This window comes from Nelumbo nucifera, chromosome 5 (assembly GCF_055504915.1).
Source record: "Nelumbo nucifera cultivar China Antique chromosome 5, China Antique-T2T, whole genome shotgun sequence".
NCBI classification, from domain to species: Eukaryota; Viridiplantae; Streptophyta; class Magnoliopsida; order Proteales; family Nelumbonaceae; genus Nelumbo; species Nelumbo nucifera.
In genome coordinates, this window is record NC_142653.1 from 79,175,583 (window position 1) to 79,189,738 (window position 14,156).

Sequence of the window (14,156 nt, forward strand, 5' to 3'; positions counted from 1 at the left end):
TAATTGGCTACCTGTTGCATATTTGAGTCTAGGGGCTCGACCATGTAAGGGAAAAGACATACTTAAAAATTTCTAACCGACCAACCCGTATCATAAAAGTAAAGAAGGCTCATCTTGGAAGGAGTATAAATACAAATATATTGAATGTAAAACTATGTATTTTATATATATTTATATTATAGATATTTGTATTTATAATTTTTCCAAATGAAGCACAGTGTTTCTGAAAATCACCGCCGAGACAACCTTACAAAACCTTGGCGCATGTGTCATCAAATTGGCCCATTAAATAAAGCATTGTCGACAGTTTGTCAAAAATTATTGGCTCATGCTTTAGTATACCAGCCATCATAAACCGCTAGGAAAAGTAGGAAAAAACAATTTTTTTTTAATTGTATTATAAATACCAATATAAGTACAAATAAAAGCACACCGCCGGCATATCCTGAAATTGGTATCTGTTTTCGCGGTTTGGAACCACCCAAGTTAAAATTGTTTGATCTGTACCAGAAGTTTAGACCATCGACACTAACGGCTTAGGTCAAGACTACCGGCTTAAACACCAAAGACCGTCGGCTTAGGTGGATTGGGCAATGGCCCGTTAATGGCTTCAGTCACATACTAAGGGAAAGACACCGACATAGCATTATAGAGAAAGAGTAGAAACCACCCAAGAAAATGTAACCAATCAACCCGCAGCTACTGAAATGAGGGAGAGATCTATCGTATGGACGCCAAAATAGCAGCGGAATAGGATGGACAAATTTCAAAAATTTCTCTCATCCCTTCCAACTAGGAATCATATTCCCTGATTTAGAATACAATATTCAAGGATCTAATCGAACCAAAAACCGAACCAGATCTAAACCAAAGAGAAAGGGAAGGGATATACCTGATCCGGAGAAGCAGTATCTCCCAACGTTGGTGTTCACGCACAAAGAATACTCCCAAGATCTGCTCCCACCGAAGATGATGCAGTGATACTGAAGCAGAACCAGTAGTGTTCGTCCTACGAACCAAATTCTTCACAAGAATTTGATGGAAGCAAAGAGAACCATACACAATCAGCCTTTCAGCAAAGACTGATATCAAGAACACCTTCTTGATCTTTCCCTCTCAGAGAGATCGAACTAGGCAGTGAATGGCGGCGGCGGTTGGAGGAGAACTCTAGAGATGAAGTTGGCGTATTTGCTTTTTTTCTCTCTAGAGCTTCTGAGATCCTATCTCAATTTTCAGGAGAAGAGTCTACTAAAACCCTTGGTTCGAATTCTAGTAATTCAAGAGTAGGGTTTTAGGAGAAGAGTCTACTAAAACCCTTGGTTCGAATCCTATCTCAATTAGCCTACTCCTGATCCTATCAAGAGATTACTAGATTCAAATCTTTATTTGAATTTAGTCACCAAGAGTGGATAGGGTCAAGACCCAATCCTTTGGCATGCCCTTATCTCAGATCCGCCCCTTTAAGTGGGTAATTAAAACACCCAGTTCGAAATGGGCTTTAGGCCCAATAAGTATTAAGTGCTCAACAGGCTTCCAAACTGCTGCCTAGTTGGGCTTCTTTGTAAGGCGTGGGACCCAAACATTGATCTACACATTAGCCACATGGGTTCGGCCCAGCCTTTGTTACAAGGCCTAGCCGAATTCACTGGAAAGCCCAATGAACCCCTTGAGCCCATCACATGGACTCTATAGGCCCAACACCTACACTAAGTGGTCCCTAGGCCAAGCCATCTTATAAAAACCCAGGGACTGTGGGCAGATGCAATATTAGCCCATCAGGTATAACCCTAAATGGCCTTACACTTAACCTCTCATCCCATAATGATCAAACACTGCCCAACAAGATAGGACATCTCCCTCGGCTGCAAGGAACAATGTTGCACTCTCTGCTCACATGCATCCCGGGAATTAAAACCATTTGCAAACATTTTGAAACCATACATATCTATATATCTTATATATAAATTTTGCAAAACAAAATTCCAACGATTGAAATCAATTGTCGGCAATTTGGCTTCCATCAGAGAGAGTGCGTCCCTGATCATTACCTTTGTCCGACAAAAGGGCTGATCATGTCACTACGATCACCCACTCAGATGAATTCTCAGACTGTCCCAACATACCCAAGTTTTGACCCCCGCTAAGGATCTCACTGATTGGCATATCAAAGACAGCCCAATCCAACACCCAGTGCAGTATCATAATCGAGTCTAGGGGTCAGGTGTAACTTTCCAGTTTTGCCCATCAATCTCCAAGGTCCAGGGCAATACTGGAAATCTGGTCCGATTCAAAGATTCAATTAATCCTATACTGCATGTGCCCTGAGTCTCACCCTGGCGGCTGAGACAAGTCACCCCAACACTTGGCAGCACACCAGTGTCAGCCTTGGCAGGATAAATCTCCCTAGACTTATCCAACGGCTGTGAACATTCTAAACTAACACGAGTCTCATTAAGTGTCCAGTTTAAAGGTCTTACACAGAAACATACCACACAACATGAATCAAACATGCACTTTATTCATTTACACTAAATGTCAAAAGTACATCAAAACTTATTGGGGCTAAGGGCATACAAAACAACCTAACAGCAACTATCAATGCAATACCATTTCTTATTTTTCTTCTCTACCATGCTCTTTGAAACCTTATCCTCATCCTTCTTCTCATCTTCGATGCCTATATATTTTGTATGAGTATCCTCATTAGAAATTTTTTCTATTTCAAAGACTTTTCTACACCCAGTATCGACATATTTGTCTATTTCTTCCTTGTTTCTACTTGTAAGTTTTTGATACCCTACTATCGATGTTAAACCAGAAGAAAGCTTCGAGCCTTTGACGATTTATGGTAATAGGTGGGATAAATGGTTTATATAACCTGAACTGTCCTCCGGAACAAAACTTCGCTTAGTTTGCATGATGCTCTCAAACCCTAACCCAAGATTTAACTAGTAGTTTTGGTTCTTCGAAGACCAAAACATTGTTTGTTGTTGCAACAACAACAAAACTACCAGTTAAATCTACGATTGAGCCACTGGAGCCCATGAAACAAATGAAAGGATAGACCTAGGCATGTTTTTATGCGGCAAGTGTTTTGCAATCTATGTGGTCATCATGGGCCCCACTGTAAGAAGCTAGACAATGGAGTATCAGGGTTCTTCTCCTTTTCAGACGATGGAGTTTTCAAACAGAGTTCTCCTTGAATTGATGGAGTTTGGGATGAGAGGTTGAAAGACGATAAAGAGATCGAAGGGAGGCTTTTGACAAGTTTCAAATAAGGTTATTTTTGTAAAATTGTATGTAAAATAATTTATAAAAGGGAATAATGGGCATTTGAAAAAAAAAATGATGCATTTATTTAATATTTTCCATTTGGGTCAATGACGTAAGGGAGGTTTTTGTCAAATTTTTTAAAAGTTCAGGGGAGATATTTGTTAAAATGAAAATAAAGAGGAGGTTTTTATGATTTTCAAAAACTTTAGGGGAGATTCTTAATTATATTTTACACTTAATAATTTGATATTTATACCACAAATAAATAAATTATATAATGTATGTCAAACCCTCTTCCTGCAATTTGACGCAAGTGGATTGGGCAATGGCCCGTTAATGGCTTCAGTCACATATTGAGGGAAAGACACCAACGTAGCATTATAGAGAAAGAGAGTGTAGGTATGTACAATTCACCCAGATCCTCAAAGAACACTCAGAAACTAAGAGTAACACCATAGAAGCACTTGCGAGTATCTTGCAATCAACCCCCACGCTGCAATTAACTTGCGGCACACCGCCACCATTGCGATGAACTCACAATGCATTAAGCAAAACCGCGATAAACCAGCAGTGCACCGAGTCTGGACACTGCTCGAACCCAAATAAACCCCAGAAAGACCCGTCCAAGAGACCCAAGCACACTTGGGTGTGCGATGAAGCCACACCTGCTACGACGTGCGATGAACTCACAACCCATGAGCCCACAGTGAGGCTCACGTGTGCCTGGACACGCAAACCCACAACAGCAAAGGACTTTGCGAGCCGCCATGTGGAATGACGAAGTACCAACTGCCGAGCGGTAACTTCATCGTTACCACATAAGATTAATCATGATGCGTAAAAAGGTAGTAGCACACGTGAGTAATGAGGGATCTCAAGGATAAGGAAAGCCAATCTCTAAGAAAATCCTCATGAGACACGTGGCGATGCCCTAGTAGCACATTCAATAATTGACAGCAAATCAAATATTTCCTTCCCTGATACGGAGCGAATACCTTCATTTCCTGCCTTTTAGGATATTGGGATCCCCTTCATAAATAGAGATCTTCCTAGCATTAGAACGGATCCGATCCCAAGCTATCTGTCACCTAGCATTCCTAGGGTACACCCCAAGTTTTCCCCTACTTTTCCTACATCCTCAACCTAAGAAGATCCTGCCTTCCCTTTTCACGAGACCCTTCTCTGTCTTTCAAAGAGACTGCTCTTTACCCCAACCAATCAACCTGCAACAACTATCGATGCAAGACCATTTCTTCTTTTTCTACTCTACCTTGCTCTTCAAAACTAATCCTTATCCTTCTTCTCATTTTTTATGCCTTTATATTTTGTATGAGTATTCTTGTTAGAAATTTTTTCCATTCCAGAGTCTTTTCTTCACCAAATGTCAACATATTTGTCCATTTCTTCCTTGTTTCTACTTGTAAGTTTCTAATACCCTACTATCAATGCTAAACCAGAAGAAAACATTGAGCCTTTGACGATTTATGGTAACAGGTGGGATAAATGGTTTATATAACCTGAACTGTCCTCTAAAACATAACTTCGCCTGGTTTGCATGATGCTCTCAATCCCTAACCCTAGATTTAGCTAGTAGTTTTGGTTCTTCGAAGACCAAAACACTGTTTTTTGTTGCAATAGCAACAAAACTATAGGTTAATTCTAGGATTGAGCCATCGGAGCCCATGAAACAGATGAAAGGCTAGGCCTAGGCAGGTTTTTATGCGGCAAGCGTTTTGCAACCTATATGGTCATCGTGGGTCCCACTGTAGGGGTGATCATTTCAGCCCGGCTTGGAAATTCCAATCTTGGGCCTGGGTTTCGTGTTTAGGCCCGGCCTGGGCCCACATCAGGCCCACAAATTTTAGGGTCGGACTTGGGCTTAATACTTCAAGCCTAGGCTAGCCCGCGTATATTTAAACTTACACATTTTGTTTATAATGTATACATGTTATTTTACATTTTATTATATATTATATATATAAATATTATAACATGACATGTATAATTTATATTATATGTAATATGTTATATTATATAATGTATAAAATAAGTTTATATGCATGTTGTGTCATTTAATATAAAATATTATAGATATGTAATGTTTTATATATGAAAGACATTGGCCCAGAATTAGGCCCGACCTGGCCTGAGCCCATGTAGACCTGGGCTAGGGCTTATGTTTTAGGCTAAAGCCTAAGCTATAGCCCCTATCATAACTGCAAAGCCCGGCCAGGCCCAGTCCATGATCACCCCTATCCCACTGTGAGAAGCTAGACGATGGAGTATCAGGGTTCCTCTCCTTTTCAGACGATGGAGTTTCAAATAGAGTTCTCCTTGAATCGATGGAGTTTGGGATGAGATATTGAAAGACGGTAAAGAGATCGATGGGAGGCTTTTGTTGAGATTCAAATAAGGTTATTTTTGTAAAATTGTATGTAAAATAATTTATAAAAGGGTATAATGGGCACTTGAAAAAGTGATGCATTAATTTAACATTTGCCATTGGGTCACTAATGGAAGGGAGGTTTTTATCAAATTTTTTAAAAGTTCAAGAGAGGTTTTTCATTATATTTTACACTTAATAATTTGATATTATTCTACAAATAAATAAATTATATAATGTATGTACTTTAAGCGTCTATCATCATGTACAAATTAGCTCAACTTCTACTTGGTATAGATATATTGTTGGTGTATTTTATGCCCTCATATCTTTCCACCCATGTGGGAGAAGACAATAAGCCAGAAGCAGGGACAAGTAATTATAAGCTACCAATCAAAAATAAATAAATAATTACAAGCTTGATTGGAAGATCAGGATCTGCCACATAAAGGGTTAAATCTTCATTCCACTCAGGATTGATGTTCTTTTTCATTACACGAGTCTTCAATTTCTGCATTGAACTCATAACTTCAGCATTGATAAATGTCACCGAGTAAACAATTTAGTTTCAAGCAAGAACATGAATCTTAATATCAGATTATCAGTACAAGCGAACTGCATGGCAACCATGTCAAGATTAAATATAACCACCATTGATTAAAGTTTGACCTTCCAGTGAAGGATAAAAAGATTCAAATCAAACTGATGCATTTAAAAATATTAGAAAAGCAAATGAATATAAAAATCATCAAGTATTGAATGTGGAAAGGAAAAAAAAATTTAAAACACCCTTGATATGGCTTGTCCAGAGAGAAAGAGAAAGAGAGAGAGAGAGTAAGAACTAATTTTCCTTCCACTTTATAAAAAAATGGCAATACAAAATACTCTTGGTTATTACTTAGAGTTGTCCCAAAATGAAGCATCATATGCTAAAATCTTATTTCAGTAATTCATCTCACTCAGGTATACTGAGTATAATATAATACCATAACTGAGACTCCGATAGGACTAGAGAAAAGCCTTTTTCCATTCATGACGAATATATAATATAGCCTCATGACTCAATCCTTTAAATCTACCTATATGACGAAAACAGGCATGAATCAAAGAGTTAGTAAAATGGGCGTAGCGAAAGGTTCTACCTATATATTATGGTTTCACAAAATGTTTGTAAAAAAGTTTTAATTCCCGAAATCCATGTGACTAGAGATTGCAACATTGTACCTTACAGTCGAAGTGAATGAGCGTAGCGAAGCGTTGATGGAGTCACCATCCATCAGATTAGGAAATGGAGGTGATGGGACCTCCGAGAATGATTTTTAAAATGCTTTGTTTTAATAGTGACTCCAAAACCCAAGGCACCGGTCCAAACCAATCCGGGTAAGACTCGGATGGGAGAGGGAAGGGATTAGGCACTCCTCTCCTGAGTCCAAAGGTGGGCCCACCTGGAATTTCCAAACAATCATAAATATAAAATGCAAAAAATTTAATCAAAACATACTAATGTCACAAGGCAAAAACAAAATGACAAATCAACACAAAGTAGAATTCTCCCTACTTTTATTTATCTATTCTTGTTATTTATTTCATTTTCATTTTTATTTACTTGGTTCTTTATTTTTTGTGTTTTTTATTTATTATTATATTTTTTTTAGCATTTGTTTTCCCTCTTTTATTATTATTATTTTTTTGTACTTCTTTTTATGTTATTTTTTTAGTTGTTTATTCTTGTCCCCTTGTCACCTAAACACAAACGAATCTAAACTAACTATTGCACTTCATCTCTAATATCCAACCTACTTATTTCATTTATTTCAATTTTTTTGTTTTATTTCTTTTTATTTATTGTTTTTTGTTTGGCATTTTATTATTATTTTTTTGGATTAATTCGCTCTCTTTGAATAGTCATTTTGTCATCTAAGATCTGCATCCAAATGATATACCCAAGCTCTGTCTTCCCCTTTTTATTGAATTAATTTTATTTACAAAATGTCTTATTTAAGATGAATGACCCCGCACCACATCTCTACTACCCAAGTAACTCAGTGTCGACTATCGACATCTCTTACTTTAGTTTCAGTTTCAAGAGGCAGAATAGTCAGTTATTTAATTAACATGCAAATCAATACAAAAATCAAATATCAACATGGATCTAACCTGTAGCTAGTGAAATAGAGGAAGTTCTACAGATGTTGGCAAATAGAAGAATAACTGACACTACAAAATGTGGTGTCACACTCTCTACTCGAATGGATCCTGAGATTAAAACCTTTTGCAAACATTTTTCATAAAATAATAATATACCATATAAATACATTTTGCAAATTAGATTTCAAATGCAGTTGAAATCCAGTACTAGTAGTTTAGGTTTCCATTAGAGAGAATGTAAACCCTAATATTCACTTTGTTTAACAAAGGGGTTGAACTTATCACTATGGTCACCCACTCAGATAATTTTCCAAGATGCCCCAACATTCACAAGTATTTGACCCTTGATGGATCTTACTGGTTGGCATATCAAAGATAGCTCAATCCGAAACCTGGTGTAGTATCATAATCTAGTCTAGGGTGTTAAGTGAAACTTTCTAGTTTTGCACATCTATCTCCAAGGTCCAAGGCACAACTAAAAATTGGTAGCACACCAATGTCAACCTTGTTAGGAAAAACTCCCCAAATCTATCAAATGGCTGAGAATATTTTAAACTAACACGAGTCTCATAAGTGTCCAATTTAAGGAATAATTTATAAAAACACATCAATAAAAACACAAAATAATACTGTGCTTTATTTATTTACTGATAAATGTTTATGTACATCATTATGATTGGAGCTAAGGGCATACACTATCTAATATGTGATCCAACTCCATCAACTCTTTTAGAATTGTAGTATAGCCTCTTGAGTTCTACAATAACCATCTAAGGGGATATTGAGTTCTAATTCTAGTTCATGGGTGGTTTGGTTTTGGTAAAAAAAATTAACTTTTGAAGAAGGCACTTGAAAAGGTTCATCCAGACTTATTAGCTTTTTTTTAAAAAAAATAGTTGGTTTTTTGTATTTTTTTTGTTTAACATGAGCCCACATAGAAATTAAAGATGGATTATTGCTTGCATGTCTCCTTTGAGTATTGAAACCGATTCATTTAAACATGTTTTTTCATCATTCCATGTTCTTTATATCAACTGGTAATGATTTTAACTTACAAAAAATGTGAGGGAAATAATGCATTGTTTGTTTCTTATTGGAAATTCAATTGAGTCACATTTGGTCTTCTTTGTACATGAGGTTTTATGTGGAGTTAGATTAGTGTGTGCTTTTTGAAACTCAATATTATATCTTGTTAGGAATCTTGGATTTTGCACTTCGAAAAATTTTACACATGAAAACTTTAGATGTTGTAATTGTTTATATAAAGGTGGCAACCTGAGAAGTAGCTAAATTTGATAAGCCAAGATATATTGAAAGGGATATACCGAGTAGGTGATGATATTCCTACAAATGATTGGTTGAAGTCACAAAATTCTATGATTTATTAGTATTCAATACTGGATATTGGTGATTATGAATTTCATTCTCTTTTTTGCTACTTATATGTTTTTCTTCATTTTTTGTCTAATAGCATAGCTTTATTGTCTTAAAAAAAGTTAAAGCATTTCACTAAACTTGTTATCAGTTCATAGGTAAGAATTAAGCAAATCTGGGGATTCTTGAATTAGTGGATGATCAATTATAGATCTAGTTGCTGAAATTAAGGAGAGGCTATGGGTTTCAACTTCTATCATTGAAGAGAACTAAAGCTGAACCAAATGGTACTCAACAATACATCACTAGTGTGGTTTTGCAAACGCTCAATTTTACATATAATAATGTTCCTCTATCATGAATGGTAGTTGTTTATTACTTGAAAGATTTTTTGATAATCATTTGACACTCCAAGACAAGTTGATTCACCTAGATTACTGGCCTTTATAGGTCATCCTTAAGGCCATTTTGCTGACAGATGTGAAGGAAGTTCTTAATAGAATTAGAAAAACCAAAAGAAACATCAGAGGGAGTGAACAACACCTAGTAGAACACATTAAAAGTTTTTTCTCTCTTTTTGATAACATCTTACTAGTTCATGTAAACAAGAAAGAAGTTTTAGTTGCTCATGTCATGGCTAGGAAAGCCAAACTCTCTAAATCTTTAATTCAGGGATGGAGCCAAGGGTGGTAGAGGGGAGCCATGGCCCTCCCTATGCCTTGAAAATCCCCATAGTAGATATTTAAATCCCACATATATTTTTCCCCTCCTACCCATGTTTTATATCTTTTAGTCCCTATCAATATTTACTACACTTTGACCCCCTCAATAGAAAATTCTAGCTCTGCCCTTTCTTTAATTTATTTTGTTAACCCCTTCGTATATCTCAAGCTTAATTCCTTCTTGTAGAAGGGGGTATCATGTATCTTTGATGTTTTAAGTGGTTCCTCTTTTGACCAAAAAGAAGGCAAGATACTGACTAATTGGCCAATTTAATAAAAAAGCAATGAATCAGTCACGACGCCATAAATGATAGGGTTAGGGGACTGATCAACAAATTGAATTGAATTATGGGAGATTTGGCTAAGAAGTTCCTTGCAATCAATAATAACTGAGTAAATGCACTAAGGGTAGAAGAGGACCCCATCCAACAAGGAATTAATAGCTTGTCGAACATCTCCCTCAAAACACTTGTGGCAAGAATTGAACCCATGACCTCTTATTTAGGTGTGTTGCTTAATTACCATTAACCATTTCTCTATATGTGTTAACTGATGACTCTATTGTATATATTACTTTATTATACACTTAGTTTAAAGAAAATATAAACTAAGAGGCTTGGACCTAGTTATTTGCTTTAAAAATTAAGAAACTTGTCATCCAATTAACCACCATGTTTTAAGTAGATGAAATGTATAAAGCATATTATATATAGTATTATATAACCCATAGTATTTATACATATATGCCATGTCGTCATGGTTTGACCTCTGATTTGATTCAAAGTTAAACTCTTACTCGTGAGCTTCTTTCCCTTTTCCAGTTATATGCTCAGTCCAATTCTCTCAACATTGGAAAACATATACAACTAAATGAAGGACTGAAATAGAACAAAACCTATACATCTCCTCCCCCTTTTGTTTTATGAAAGTCTCCCTTTATCACTCAGCAATAGATTAGACCAGCATGCAACATAAACCTAGTTACCCACACCAAATCTAAGAAAGAAAAGACAAAAAAAAAGAGATTGAGGAAGGCTATGAATGTTCATAAGGACATCAAAGATTGAAATGGATGCTCCCTTGCTATCTTATCTATTTATGATCTTTACTTTATCTTGTTTTGGATTGTTAGAAAAAAAAAATACTATTTGGCTAAGTAGTCTTCAAAGCTAATTAGAGTTTAGACAATAATGTAACATCCTTCTTTTTAACCAATGAATTTAAGGGGTTTCATAAACAATCTTATATGATAGTCCAAAACCAAAGAATAGAAGAATATGTTTCTTTAATACCTTACAACTATGGTAATAGTTGGTCGGGTTGAAAGATGTTTTTATTTTCATTGAAAACCATGAGTATTACTTCATTGCTCAATATGACAAATGTATCTTGATTATTATTTTAATTTATGAAAGGGACCAAATTTTCATTGGCTATCATGCCAAAACCCAACTATTATTGAACAAGGTTCTAAACCTTAGCCTTCTAGAACCCCAATCATAAGCAAGTATTTGTCTAAAATCTTAATTGACTATCTAAGCCACTAGACTTTTCTAAAAATAGTTGAATGACCATTAGGGAATTAGCTTAAGTGGATTCAATCATGTCTCAATTCAGTAGTGTATATGCATTGTTCTTATTATTAATTGAAGGTTACATGATGAAATATCAAGATTTTAGAATTCAGAAAATATAAACAAATAGATGAAATAGACAAAGACAAGAAGGTCTCTAGCTAATTGAACCATTTTTAGCAGAATTCAAAGCTAAAAATCTCTCATTGAAAATTGAGCCATTTCTAGCAACATCCTAAAAAATTATTAAATAGACTAGTTTTGATGGCCTAGTGAAGCAACGGTTTGTGTATTAATTTTTTTTCAATATTTTAGATTCTAGCATCCTACTACAACATCAATAGATTATTGAGAAAAGAAGAAAATGTCCATACTAAGTAGAGCCTACAACTTCTAATGTTAATTTTATTAACTTCTCTTCTATAGTCTAAAACAAAACCCTAAATCAAAAGTTAAGAAATTAAATAAAAAGAAAAAAATTATAGCTCATGAGAGGAGTTGACATCAAAGAGATTGAGGAAACTTATCTATCTATACTACTTATAAAAGTGTGAATGAATTGTATTTTCTGGAATTTTAGTTGCATAGAATTTACCCCTTGATGTTGAGTTATCATGGGGGCAAATTTAAGATACTATAAAAGTGTGAAAATTTAAGATACTATCTATCTATATCTATATTTATACTATATATAAAAGTATGGATGCAGAGTGAAAGTTTTTTTTAGACTAAACTTGCCCTCTATTTCTTTGTTTGAAAAAGGGTATAGAAGTCATTTTATTACTACTTTAATGGCTATTAAAATGCCCATATTTGTGTATTTAGTCCATCTCTAATTGTAAGGGTTAAAAATGTAACTTCAATTATAACTTTTCACCTCATTTAATACACCCTCATTAACTCTTATACTTAAGATATTAACTCTCATTTTCTCTTATTAAATCCTATATTTAAGTTATTTTTCACTAATAAATGCTACTAATTATATCTATGTTAATATTTTTAACAATATAAACCTATATATATTTTAAAATTAACTCAAAAACAAAATCATTCTTTATCCAAGCGATGACTAAGCAATTCAACCATTCGAATCAAACTGATCAACCTATAAGTCATAGTTAGGTAATAAAATTTTTAAAGTAGAAACAAATATAGAAAATTAAAAAAAAAAGAAAAAAATAAACACATTTATGATATTATTAATCAAAATAAAAATAAGTATAATAAACAAGAATTATTTTATTGATAATGCAAATGAAATACATAATTTAAAACTTTCCAAAAATGGAATTATTTTATTGTTTGGAAAATATCAAGGTTCAACTTTTGGATAAAATGTGTTAACCTTTATTGTCATAAACAAATAATAAAAATAAATAAAATATAAAAAATACATAAGTTTTGCAAAAAAAACATATATTCAGGAACATGTATAATATCATATATTTATCATATTATGCAAAAATTAAGTGTGACATATCAAAATTATTTTTTCATACAGAAAATCAAAATATATATATATATATATAGAAAAACCGAATACATCTATAATTATATATTTACGCTACTATTAGAAATATGAATAAGATTGTGGAACTTTTTTTTACTAAAATACTCATTTTTAATTATGAGGCTTAAATTGAAAAATAAGATGCTACTTTTCACCTCATTTAATTCCCTTTATTTAAATCTTACAATTTTTTGATAATTGAACAAAAAAAAGATACACCAAAAAGATAAAACATTACAAAAAAAAAGAGTCTAGCCAATAAGGTAGGTCTGTCAATGATACTTGAAACCTCACAACTCGATCCGATTACCACATATTTGGATGAGGTATTTATGTAATCATATTTGAATTTTGTAATCTGCTCTCAATTAATAATATAATAAAAACACAAAAAACATGAAAACAAAAAATAAAAAATACATAAATTTTATAAAAATTTTGGATACATTATTATCGTCATTATAATTATCTAGAATTTCCACGTGCAAAGCATGTGCACACTTACTAGTACTATTAAAAGTGTGAATGAGAGTGTGAAATTTTTTGTTTGACTAAAATATCCTAATTTTTTAATTTTGTTCCTTTCTTATTGTAAGAACAGAAATGTAATTTGAGCAACCACTTTTTTCCTCATTAGAATCATTCTCATTAAATCTTATATTTAAGGTATTAACTTTCCATAACATTCATTAAATCTTTTTCTTGACTAGGATACCCTTATTTTTTAATTTGGTCTCTCTAATTATGAGAGCATAAAATGTAATTTGAACTACTACATTTCTTTTCATTCAATTCCCTCTCATTTAAGTTTCATATTTAGGGTATTAACTTCCAATTTTCATTGACTCTTATATTAATTGTCCATATTAATAAAGAAGTTCGCCAAAGAATAATTGTTTTTATTGATGATAGAAATAAAATGCAAATTTAAAATCAATCCAAAATGGAATTGTTTTTCTATTTGATAGAAAATGAATAAAAGTTTAAATATACAAAAAAAATGTAAAAGACATTTGGGTACATATCTAATATCATATATTTATCATATTAGATAAAATAAGTGTGATAAATAAGAATAAAATTGTAGAAAATTCTGAAACATATTATTTACTAATCATCAGTATCATAAAAAATTGTCACGTGCAAAGCACATGCACACTTACTAGTAG